Source organism: Solanum pennellii, chromosome 10 (assembly GCF_001406875.1).
Source record: "Solanum pennellii chromosome 10, SPENNV200".
NCBI lineage: Eukaryota > Viridiplantae > Streptophyta > Magnoliopsida > Solanales > Solanaceae > Solanum > Solanum pennellii.
The window spans coordinates 40,213,410-40,226,998 of NC_028646.1; the positions used below are offsets into that span (position 1 = coordinate 40,213,410).

At 33.1% G+C, this 13,589-nt stretch overlaps 1 long non-coding RNA gene across 2 annotated transcripts; it reads right to left on the reverse strand.

Moving 5' to 3' along the window:
* Window positions 1–632: 632 nt before the first annotated feature.
* Window positions 633–2,511, reverse strand: LOC114074391. Of its 2 annotated transcripts, none has more exons than XR_003574777.1 (2): window positions 1,776–2,511; window positions 633–900 (listed from the first exon to the last, which is right to left on the reverse strand). It is a non-coding gene; the product is annotated as an uncharacterized LOC114074391 (long non-coding RNA). The 2 variants fall into 2 exon arrangements; XR_003574776.1 differs by having other exon boundaries at window positions 633–924.
* Window positions 2,512–13,589: the final 11,078 nt, after the last annotated feature.

Sequence of the window (13,589 nt, forward strand, 5' to 3'; positions counted from 1 at the left end):
CGAACTATTTGTTTATCACTTCCAAAGAATTTCTAAGGTGTTTTTCTGAAGGACAGTCGTGGAAAGCCACGTAACCGCCTTTATCCTAATGCATTCTATTTGCCATTTGGCAGAAATTATGTCATGAAATACAATGACAATATACAATAAATAATGAATAAATAATTAGTACGACATGCAAATAATTAACAAAATACACAAGATATAATAAATAATACGATAAAGAATAATATCCTCAATTTGAAAAAAATAAACCCAGAATGGTTAGAACCTCTAATGTCCCCAGCGGAGTCGTCATTCTGTTGACATCCTCTGAATGGGAGAAACGTCGCAGCGACTCAATTAAAAAAGAATTAGTTAAAAATGATTTTTAAAACGGGTAAAAGGGGTTAAAAAGTAATTAAAGGGAGTCGCCACCTAATTTTTTGGGGAAAACTAGGAAACCGATTAATTAATTAACCTAAAAGAAATGTCTACGAAACCAATTTGATTCTAGGTAAGGGGTTCAAGTTATTCCTAAGAGAAAGGGTTAGGCACCCTTCGAAATCCACAACTATGGTTCCCGACTGAGTTCATTTTTTCAAATTGAGGATGAGAATACAATAGCGTGCAAATATAATAAACATGAAATATACACAATAAAATAAAATAATAATTATCGGTCAAAGGTTTGCCTAACGTCAATATTTATATAATAATGAAATAAAAAAATAATTCGAGCTTTTTCGAATGACTTCATGAGAAACAACTCTGTGCACCTATAAACACACTTAGTAAAAAGTGTTAGTAATAAATAAATAGATATGAATTAATCAAATGATAATTTAATAATAAAAATCTGTCTTAAGAACATGGAAGGCCTTGGAAATCGACGGTTATTTCTTCATCCTCCATTTTTACCTGTTATCCCATTAGCTCAGTTATCTAAGAACAAATATTAAAATAAGCTTAAAAAATTAATAGAAACACAAATAACTGGGTGTAAAAATTAAACAAAATCGACTGACAATAAGAATTAATGAGTCAAGGACTCAAACAACAATATAACAAAGTTGTATGCACTAATTACACCAAAGAATTGGCAGAAAAATAAAAAATAACGAAATAAAGTAAGAATAAAAACAAACTTTAATTATAATTATAACTCACGAACAGTCAACAATCAAAAAGAGTAACATTAGAATTTTCTACCACTAAAACAATAAAATTAAAAAATTCTAAACGGCTATCAAAATCAATAAATCATATTAGAAATTTCATACTAGTGACCGACAACCTTTAAAAAATAAACATAAAATATCAAAACATTATACATATGATTTTATTTTATTTGTTAAAAAAATATAAAAAAAATATTAACAGAGTAAAAATGAATAAACTCATCAAAAACTAAACAAATGTTACCTATTATTGGAACATTAAACAAAAATGATGCATATTCAAGTAACCACTAAATTCTCATAATAATAATAACAATAACTCAAAAGAACAACAGCAAAAGAAACATTAAAAAATATTAACAAAAGTGATAAGAAACGTAAATAAATAAAAGGTCAATCCTCACATTAACTAATTCCACTAAAATCCATAACATGCCAACAAAAATTGCTAAAACAATGGAAAGTAAAACAACCCACAAACACATGGATATGATATCACAATAGGATATGTAATAGTAAAAAAAAATCAAATAAACTAGATTTTACAACATACAAACATAAAATAAAAAATTTATGTGAAAAAACAACAATAGAGGAAAAATAGAATTCAGTTACCATCATATTTTGCCCAAAGAAAGAGCTCACTGGTGGAGTTGCGGCTCTGGTACTTGCTGTTGTTGTTCGCCGGAGCGTGCTGCCTGGTGGTTTCAATGCGTGGCTGCATTGGGTTGTTCAACAGCATTTGCCGGTGGATTGGCGCGAGGAACATCGATGGTCGGAGCATTGGAGGTTTCGAGGTGTGGTGTTTTCGGTGGTGATTTTGACGGGAAAATGGAGAAGGGTCTGTTTTGGTTGTCTTCCGATGGGGATTTGGTGGTTGTTTTCTGGTAGTTTAGCAGTTGTTTGGGAGGTCTGATGGTCGGACGGAGAAGGAAGAGAAAGAGGAGGAAGAGGGAGAAGCCGAGAAAGGGAAAATTAGGGAGAGGAGCAATGAAAGAGGGGGAAGAGTGGAGGAGAGGAGAGGAAGGGGAGAGTAAAGGAAGAAAAAGAGAGAGGGGGCGTGAAAGGTGTCTGGAAGGAGGGAAAAAGGGAGAGGGAAGGGGCGAGATTGAGGAGAGGGATGTTCAGAGGGGTTTTCGCCGGATAATGGGGAAAATAAAGGGTTTTTTTTTGGGTTATTGAGCAGAGGGATGTGCAGAGGGGTTTTCGCCGGATAATTGGGAAAATAAAGCGGTTTTTTTGGGTTGCCGGAACATCGCGGGATTCCGGGGTGGTGATGACCGAAAAATATTGAAAAGTGAAACACTTGTCCATAAAAATCTAAAAATTTTAGACCCTAATTTAAAAAATATATCACCACCCCTCAAACCTAATGGACCAACCTTTCTTTAAATAGTAATTGTTATAAAATGGGCCCAAATTATTGGTTTGAGGTTGTGATCCTAAAGTTATCGATTGATAAAATATCCGTGTATGCAAATTGTATATAAAATTTGAATAAATTTTTAGACTGCGCAGAATATTAAAATGAATATTAACAATGCAAAACCAGAGAAAAAATGAATATGAAAAATATAATGAACCTAATCAATTGCATGTAAAAAATACAATTTAACATAAATAATGTTTTTATAAGAAATGAACAAATATTTGAATTTTTGACTGTGGCAAAATAATATAAACATAATAATCGATAAAAATCCTAATACTTTGTGAAAAGTGATAATTATCAACAAATTTCATTAAAATAACAAAAACATGTATTTGAATAATTCAAAAAAAATATTCAAACATTAATTTTAAAACTATCAGACAAAAATTTGGTGTCAAAAAGTATATTGCTAAGTTCTACCTTCTAAAGTGGTAAGACTTCATGGAATTCCAGTCTCCATTATTTCCTATAGAGGTGCTTAGTTTATACACAGTTTTAGAAATCTTTCAAAAAATGGTTGTGTTCAAAGGTGAACTTAAGCACTCCTTTTCATCCTCACATGGATAGAAAAACAAAGAGTACTATCCAGACCTTCGAAAGATAAGTTGAGATCTTCTGTGATCCACTTCAAAGGGAATTGGGATGTTAACATACCTTTCATTGAGTTTGCTTACAACAATTGTTACTTATTAGAGCCTCTGAATGGCTCTTTATGTATCTCTTTATAGAATAAGATTCAGATCTTCTATTGGGTGGTTCGAAGTTGGTAAAGTAGGTTTTATAGAACGAGATCTAGTTCACCAAGCTGTGGAGAAGGTGAAAGTAGTTCAAGAAATATTGATAATGGCACAAAGTCACAAGAAGACCTTCACAAATGTTAGGAGAAAACATTAGAGTTTGAGGTGGATGATTGGGTATATCTTTAATTTTCACCCATGAAAGGAGTTATGTCGTTCGTTAAAAAGGGGAAACTTACTCCCCGGTATATTTGACCTTATTAAATCTCCAAAAGAGTGGACAATGTGGCTTATGAGTTAGATCTACCCCAAGAGTTAGCAGCCGTTCATCCGATATTCAAAATTAATATGTTGAAGAAGTGCTTGGGTGGTCCTTCATTAATTTTACCAATAGATAAAGTTGATATTAATAATAACCTATTCTACGAAGAAGTTCCGATTCAGATTTTGGATCGTCAAGTTCACAAGTTTAGTATAAAGATGTTGCTTCAAACAAGGTCCTTTGGAGGAACCATTTCATTGAAGAAGTGACCTGGGAAGCTGAGGAGGATATAAAAAAGAGATAGCCAAATCTCTTTGAATCCGGAGAAAATAAGGATCAAGGTACTAAATTCTCTTCTTAGCACTTTATAACTCTATGTATAAGCATTTTATTAATTATTTTTTTTAGAATTGAAATGATGCTTGTACCGTTAACTTAGTGAATGAATTCTCATACGAGGATGAATTTTCCTAAGGTGAGATATTGTAACATCTCGTACCTTGAATTAACTAAAATAAGCTAATAAACCTAGAATAATCATTTTGGTAATATGTAAGGAAATCTGAAAAATTTCCAGCTTATAAAATTGAGTTTTGGTCATTTTCAAATGTCCATCACTTCTGGCTCAGGAGAAATTTAGATGAATTCTTTATATGTTTTGGAATAGCTAGACAAACACTTTCCAACAAAGCAAAGTTTACGAAAATACAATATTGTATGAGGGAGATATGCCTTTCAAAAGTGGTGTTATTGAGCTGAGGAAAATCTAATCAGGATTTTAGTAAGGGCAAAGTTGTCTTTTAACCCTAGTATTTCCTAATAAATTTTAATGTTTATTATGGGTAAAAAACAAGTCCAAATAACGCTTAACAAGAGTAAGAATTCTTTTGGCTTGGGAGAAAAAGAGAAAAGAAGAGGACGATGAAGAATCTTCAAGAATGCCAAGATCGTGCATGGACATTTCGGGGGTTATCCCTATCGTGGTATGTGAGAACTTTTTGTGATGGGTTAGTTCACCCACACACTAAAATGTTTAATTCATCAAGCTTTTTATTGAATCAATGATAAATCTTGATGTTCTTGATGAACAATTATTGGATCTAGGTTTGTAAAGTTATGATTCATATCTAGTAGTTAATATTCATGGTTTCAGACTGTTTTTGGGTCTAATCTATTGGGTATTGAGTATATAAATAATTGTAATTGTTTGTAGGAATATCCATGGAAGTTTGGGATGCTTAGAATTGTAAATCAGAGAAGATAAGTCAGAAAACCCATCTGATAAGCTTTGGGTGCCGGGCGTGGGGTGCCGGTCCTACCAGATCGCCTCATGATATACTCTGTCCATCGGGCACTCGTGTGCCGTTCCATCAAGAACGCTTGAGGACATTGTCTGTCCATCAGGATCTGGCGCTCCGTGCCTTTAAGAGTAGTACGACCCCCTAGAGACCCCGTTCTTTCATTAACTCTTCGTACTAGTTCCTAATTGATGTACCTATCATTCCAAGTTTGTTCCATCACATTAAAGTACATCTAAAAACCATGAAATAATCCATAAAATTTATATCATGATCCTTAATCCATAATCCATGAAAAGTTAAGATCAAAGTAAAAAAAGTTAACAGACATGTTTAAAAATTAAGAAACAAGTCAAATTGAATTCTTAAAGTTTTCAACGAGTAATAAACAATCATTTTAACATTCATTTAACGTTCAAGTTATAAGTCGAGCAGAGAGAAAAGAGTTGAATTAAATTATCAAAAGTTATAATGAACCTAAGTATTCCCTAAGAGTAAATATTTAAAGTTATGTAAAGAGAAAGATTTGACAGTTAAGGTTAAAGGAAACTAAGAATTTGCGAAAAAGTTTTGAACTAAAGAGGGGAGCATTGATTCCAAGAAGAGCTTGTAAAGCTAACAAGTTCAGTAAATAATCTCACACCAAAGGAAGGAAGTTTTATTAAAAGTATGAGCTAAAGTAAGTTTTGAGAGTAGTATTGAGCACAAATATGGGGATGAGAGTTCAGATAAGTCAAGTAACCATGTAAACCATGTAACCATAAAGGGTATTAACGTGTTGTAATTCTTAGATGATGACATGAGTTTAACCAATGGATCCACTTGGTTGAGGATATTCGATGCAACAACAAAGTATAGGACAATTCTTGTAGAATAAACGAGACCTTGTATCACCACTTAGGCTCTAGTGGTGGTTGTCGGTTAGAGAAGTTCCTACAGAAACTATATTACCGTCATTTATAAGAAAAGTTAAGTTTGTTATTCTTCAATCTTTAATGAACAATGAGTTTACACTGTTTTACCATATATAAGTCAAGTTAAGTTCATATATCAGTAAAGTTTAGTTTATTGCAAATGTTCTTATTGCTTTATAATAAGTTGTTATCTTTTGATTCGTTCCAACTCGCATACTCGTACATTCATTGTACTGATTCTAGTTGGCTTGCATCGTTTTATGATGCAGACGTAGATAACTAGGATCATTATGCAACACTTAGTTTATCTTGATTGAGCTCAAAGATCAGTGGTGAGCCTCCTTGCAATCCAGGGGATATACTTTTCATTGGCTTTACTATATTAATTTTTTTAGGATGTAGTGGTCTATCCCTACTTCAATCTCAGTCACTAGAGGCTTCATAGACAGTCTGTATTTTAGTTTATAGTTTATTTTCTTTTTGAAACTTAAGAGTAATTTTTGCCAGATTGTTATATAAAGTGTTTTGTTTACTATGCTTAACTTAAGTAAGTCAGGACAAGGGTTTGCTTGGGGACAGAAATGGTCTTCGAGTACGGGCCACAGGGTGTAGGCTACGGGCATGACAAGTGGTGTCACGTGATAATGTAGTTCACTAGTGTTTTTATTTATGATAGTTGTAGTCTACTTACTTAATTTTCATTTTTGTTTTATGTGTATCTTTCCTAAGCACGATTTATGAGTGTAAATGACAATAATGTAGCCAGATGAGCCACTAAGATGACATCGGTAATATGAACGATGTCGAAGATCCAAATGTTAATGAAGCCCCATATTATGGGAGGTGTTTGAGCCATCCTCTCACCCCAAGCCGAGAGAAATGCAATGTTCTACATAATGAACATTAAGTTGCAGCTCTTGCAACTAAAATGACTCTTCACTAGATTGGCTCATCATGATCCCTATGAGCATATTCAAAACTTTGTAGATGTTTTTGGTCCATTCTCTTTCAAAAACATCTCCCTAGAGTTAGTCAGAATGCAATTATTCCCATTTTCCTTGATGAGTGAAGCTTGCGAGTGGTTAAACAAATTACCACAAAATTTAGTAACATTATGGGAAGAGCTCGAAACAACATTCAATATGCTATTTTTCCCATCCTCGAAATTGATGACTATTCGAGATAAAATTCAATGCTTAAAACCCTAAATAGAAAACCACTACACGGAACTTGGCTATGATTCAAAAGTTTGTGCTACAATGACCAACCCATCGTTTCCCTGATAACTTTATCCTTATGTTCTTTTACAAGAGTTTTGATTTAGTAAACAAAGGTGTCGCTGAACAAGTCTCTCCCAAAGGAATAATCCAAAAACCATGCGCAGCAGCGCAACATCTTGATGGCATGAAAACCCTCAATAAGGATTGGTACACTCAGGAGGACCGTAGTATCTCCTATTACATTTCAACCATCGAAGGAGAAGATTGGAAAGGAAAATTAGACAGAAAAAATCATGGTTAAAATTATGAAACAACTTGATATTAAATAAAAGAATGTCATGGGGACTAGTGGAGGTAGTGTGAATTTTGTGGGGATTGGGAGCACTCGTTTTGAGGAAATGTAGTTTGAAGATCTATATAACGTGGAGGTGAACTTTCTAGCCTTCTAAGGCGGTGAACAAATCTCTATAAGTAGAATTTTTCCTAACCTATAAAAATATTGAAGGTTCATATGTATACTTGCCCACGCAAGTATTGATAGAGTTTGAATGTGAATTTTGGATCATTGTATAAGATTACATAGATGGTATATATCTTGTGGATTAACTTGAAGATATATGTAACTTGGAAACTCACTTGAAGGAAGATCTGTCTACCTTATGGGTTTGCTTGAAGATATCTCTTTATCCTTCCACGTAATACTTGAATTAAAGTTCAGTAAGTTTATCTATTCTAGCATAATGGTATATGTTCTGGTAGAAATGATTTGATTTTATATTATTCATGTAAGCATTAGGACTTTTGCTTGATTACAATGTGCATATAATTTTCTAAAAGAAGTAACATTAGAGCTTGTACTATTTTCTCTTCCCTAATGGTTTGTTTTGATATTGATTGATGACAATAGCTAAATCATCTCGTTTGATTGCATTTTCAGATCTATTATTTTTAACAACATTTTATAAGAGGCAGATAGTGCATACGTTCTATAGGTCAAATTCAAGCCAAGATTTTCAAGGTGAAGCACAAATAAATATGTGAAAAAGAACTAAAACAATTAAAAGTGCAATAAGAATATCTAAATAACACATAATTTCAAATGTACAATGAGATTAGAATCAAGAATCTTATGACTAATAACCACCTTGTAATAGAAATCAACTCCTAAATACTTGATGTCTAACTTAAAAGAATTATTGCAACATTAATATTTGTAGTTCTAAATCAATGATTCAACATATATACAAAGGATTCAAAGGCATAAATCTTGAATCTCATATGTAAGCTTTTAAGCATCTATGTTATTGTCATGAAGACACATCAAGAAAGCTTAAACAGTGTTCATATCAGCTTTCTAATGCTTTTGCGTAAAGTCAAGATGAGCAGGACATCATATGTCCGGATATAGTCGAAGGATGTTTCCAGCGATTCAGTTTGTGGACTCACCACCTTATCTTTGTCTAGGAAAAGAATGAAAGCAAGTTATTTTCTAGGAGTCTTGTTGTCAACCACTACTCTATTGAAGATACTATTGTATCTACCACTCCATAGGGCCTGCAAAAAGGACAAACACCAAATATGTTATATTCAAGTTGGAAATCGACGAACTCATGATGTATATCATTGCACGCCATGTGGAAATATCTAATTATGTTTTTCACCAAAAAAATATTATTTGTTTAATCGATTATGTTTGTACTATTTGTATGTAATGCATAATACATTAGCTTATTATGAAGTACTAGTTTTAAATTTCACACAATAAATGTTTCATTTGGACGAACGGAGTACTAATTGTTGTCCACAAAAACCTGAACTCATGAATTGAGGCATAACATATAAAACATTGAATTTAATAAATATGATACATAATTTAATAAGATACATTATTTTTGTATATTCATTTTACTTTTTCAATTGTTAATTATTATTTTTATTTAAATTAAATAATATTATACATTAATTATTACGATACAATAATTATGATGCAATATAAATTAACTTTTCTTGAATATCAAAAGACTCTTTAATTTAATAAATAATAATTTATCAATTAAATTATACATCCACAAATTAATGATATTTTTAAGTCTCACCTATGTTATCTTAGTGATTTTACTATAATTTAAATTTTAAGAATAAACGTTATTAGTAGCTGTATAAGTAAATCTATCTAAGGAAAATCAATCGGAAAAATTCTTTGAATAACTATATTATGTGTTGATATGTTACTAAAAAAATTATACCCAAAATTTAGGCATAGTTAAGCCATTGTTAGCAAATTGTTTGGACCCATTTTTGATATTTAAAATCTTTTAAAGAATATTTTTCAAACTCTGATTTGAAATCTATGGTGAAACATATCTTTAACAATATTTCATTTTTAAAAATTTGCTTCAAAATATACGAAAAAATTAAACACCGTTAAGCCTTTCTCAGCATACTGTTCGGACCAAATTTTGATACTAGAGAACCATTTAAGGAAATTTTTTTAAAATCTATGATCAAATATATCCTTCAAAGTATTTCCTTATAAAATATGATTCAAAAAACATGTGAATTTCTATCAAATATTTAATCATACTACAACTTTAAGGGAAATCACGTGCATGTGGGAAAATTCGTCTGTTGTATCATTGGAAGATGATGAAGAATGGAAAATTGTTGGCCCAAAGAATAATCTGCAATGAAATAAACCCAGGACTTACTTCCTTCAAACTATAGTGCCATTATTGGGCGGCAATTGAAGAGCCTTGTAGAAGTTAGAGGGTATAAATTCTCTTCTATAGTTCAACCATTTCTAGTTTTCCATCTAGATATTTCACACGAAGGCGTTCATAATATTAAGAGAACATCTTAAATATTATGAACAAATTCGTAGTTATATAAACGTGGAATGTCTTAGGGGAAGAAAACAGAAAGAGAACATCTTAAATATTATGAACAAATTCGTGTGGAATATGAAGAGGGAAAATGAAAAATGGTTGAATTTTATGGTCCCTGGTTATGGATCTCATTAAGGGACGCTGCAATACGAAAATGGTGCTCATTTATTAAGAGAGAATCTGCGATCTCTTGAGTTAAAGTACTCAAAAACATAAATTAATTTTCTACTTTCATTTCTTGAGACAAACACAATTTAAATCCAACACATAAAAGATAACTACCCCTCGAAACTAGGACATTATCTCCTAACCTAACTGGAACGTAAATTGTTCTATTATAGGAAAATAACTACTACTAAATGTTGTAACTATTGCTTAGTACTAAAACGAAATAACTAAGGCAAAATATTTTAACTATTGTTTATTGCTAAAAGGAATTAACTAATGTTGTAACTATTGGATGACTAAACACTAATAACATAACTCTCCTCCTTCAAATTGCTCTTGTCCTCAAGCACTAAGTGCATTATTAGTATTTTCCTCCATTAAAACAAACTCTTCCTCATCATATATATAGTCAATCCAGAATAAATTCTTGCATTGATGACCTCGGGTGAATGGTTCATCACAATTGAAACAAAGTCCCTTAAGTCGCCTTTCCTCCATTAAAGATCTGTTTAGTTTCTTCACAATTCTAACATGTTGAGGTGAGAAATTCGTTGTCTTTGATTTGCAAGCATCTAACGCTTGCGAACAAATGGGTTGTTCCTTGCGTTCATAAAGTAGGGATAAACTCATCGCTGTAGCCGAATCTGGAGAATTATGCAACTCATCCTCAATTTCATTATAATCAGTAATACCCTCAAAATTAATTGCTCGAATGAATCTTGGTAATCTGCCATAGACCCTATATAGCATAACATTGGAAATTCTCCCAAATTTTTACTTCTGATTGGTGGCCCAAAACAAAGGTTCTAATGATGTTGGAAGTCATCCAAAGACATTTGACGCAGATCTGTCTCAAATTGAAGAAACCAAAATTGTGCATTGCCCTCCAAATCAAAAGAGGCAAGTCAAACCTTTTCTTCGTCCAGAGTTTCTTGGTATCGAATGAAGAGTTCACACCTTTTAAAACATCCCAAAGGGTAATCTAGGCAACTAAATCATGGGAAATTCAAATTTGTATGTCGATGAATGATGAAACTTCAATTTGTTATTCATCCCGACCCTCCTACCGCACTGTTTTTACCCTTCCAACTACGACTTTGACTGATATGTTCAGTTGAATCAGAATTGACCTTAGAATTCCTTAAATCCTTGGCAAGTGCATCCAAACGAGTATTTATTACTTCCTGTCTTGCCAAATTGGCTTCACATCCTTCGTGGTACAAGTTCACCAATTATTCTAGTTGATGTTGAGTTTTGTCTCCAATAACTCCCGCCTTTGATACCAAGTTGATATGGTCCCTAGTTATGCATCTCATTATAGGACGCTGTAATATGAAATCTGAAGTTTTCTTATTATGACCTATGGTGCTGGTTCGTTAAGATAGAACATGCGATCTCTTGAGTTAAAGTACTAAAAAACTGAAATTAATTTTCTCCGTATATTTCTGAAACAAACATAATTTAAATACAACACATAAAAGATTACTACCCCTAGAATCTACGACATTATCTCCTAACATAACTAGAACAAAAAATCACAAGAAAATAACTACTACTAAATGTTATAACTATTGTTTAGTTTTAAAAGGAAATTACTAATGCTAAATGTTGTAACTATTGTTTACCGCTAAAAGAAAATAACTAATGTTGTAACTATTGGATAACTAAAGACTGATAACATTGAAAAATCACAGTGTCATTCTTCCCTGTAACTTTTAAAAGACTCTTCAACTTACCAAACCAATGACACTCCATGTTTGTAGGAACAATGTCTTGAGTTCTTGTAACTTCTGACTTGCTCTTTGGGCCAACAGTTTCCCATCCTTCACCGTACTGATGTTAGTTTGGCTGCATCATTTAGTGATGTCGATGCAGGTAACTAGGATCAGCAAGCAGTGCTTAGGTTATCATGATCGAGCTCCAGAGTATATGGTGAGCCTTCTCACATTCCGGAGGACATTCTTCTACTTTTTTTTTTTTTACTTTTTTAGTTATTTTTAGGATATGGTGAGGTCTATCCCAACATCCATCACATTCGATTTGGAGGCTTCGTAGACAGTTAATAGTTTTATTTGTAGTTTATTTTCAAATTGAAACTTAAATGTCATTTTGTCCAAATTGTTATATAAAGTGTTTCATTGACTATGCTTTATCTTTATTTTATCTATAGTTGAGTCTTACACTAAGTTAATTAAGCCAGGACAAGGGTTTGCTTGGGGCCAGAAATGGTCTTAGAGTGCTATCCATATCCAAGGTGTAGGCTCTGGCGTGATAAACTTGGTACCAGAGAACATAGTTTAAGAGTTCTGGGGATGCTATGAAGTCATGTCTATGGAATCTTAGTCATCGGTGTGAGGTGTGCCACGTCTATGACAGTGTGGCTACAATATTTAGGAATGTTTCCCTTCTTTCATATTATTTTTATGCGTGGAGTTTATCATTAAAAGTTTCTCTGAAATTTATTCTGACACGTATTTCAAATCAACATACCTCCTAGAAGATAAGCCAGAGGTCCACCAACCCGAAGAAATGTTAATGAACAAGAAGTTCTTAATGCACCGGATGTGCAACCCCACAGAAAGGTTACCACTTCAGAGTTGCCGCAAGCTATATGGATGTTAAGTCAACTGGTAACGCACCAAGTCGGTCAAAAAAGAGAATCTTGAGATGAAGGGGCTGACACCTCGAAAATTCATGAGTTTCTTAGAATTAATCCTCCTAGTTTCACCGGATCAAGAACTACTGAGGATTTGAAAAACTTTGTGGAAGATGAGAAGAAAGTGTTTGATAAAATGCATGTCGTTGATGTTGAAAGGGTTAAATTAGTTTCATATAAACTCAAGAATGTTGCTAGAAAATGGTTTAATCAATTAAAGGATGGTAGAGCTGAGGTTGTACAACATCCAAGTTGGGCTTTTTTCGAAGAAGCCTTTTTGGGGAGATTTTTTCCTCGAGAACTATAGTAAGCAAAGGTACAAAAGTTCTCACTTTGAAACAGGACTCCATTAGTATTAATTATTATGGATTGAAGTTTATCGAGATATCTCGCTATGCTCTAGAAATGGTGAAGGATATGAGAAGAAGAATGAGCTTTTTTGTTGTTGTCTTAGGTTGTCCTTCAAGCAATGAATGTAGGGATGCAATGTTGATTGGTGACATAGACATATCAAGGCTTATTGTCTATGTCCAACAAGATGAAGAGGAGAAGCTCAGTGACTTATAGGAATATCGAAGGAAGTATATGAAAACCAGGAATGAGTCTTGGCATCAGAAAGGTGGTTTGATTATGTCTCAATTTAAGAAACAAAGAGGCATTACCATCAGCGGCTAGTGAACGTGCGCCCAAAAGTCAAGGTGAGTATAGTCGCAAGAATTCGTCTCACTTTAAGGCAAGACCATTTAAACCTCAGGGTAGTGTGGTACAATAAGAAAGCGGGGCTCCTACATGTACTAAGTGTGGTGGAAGCCACCGAAAAGATGGTATTACTTGCAAGACAAACTATTTCAAGTGTG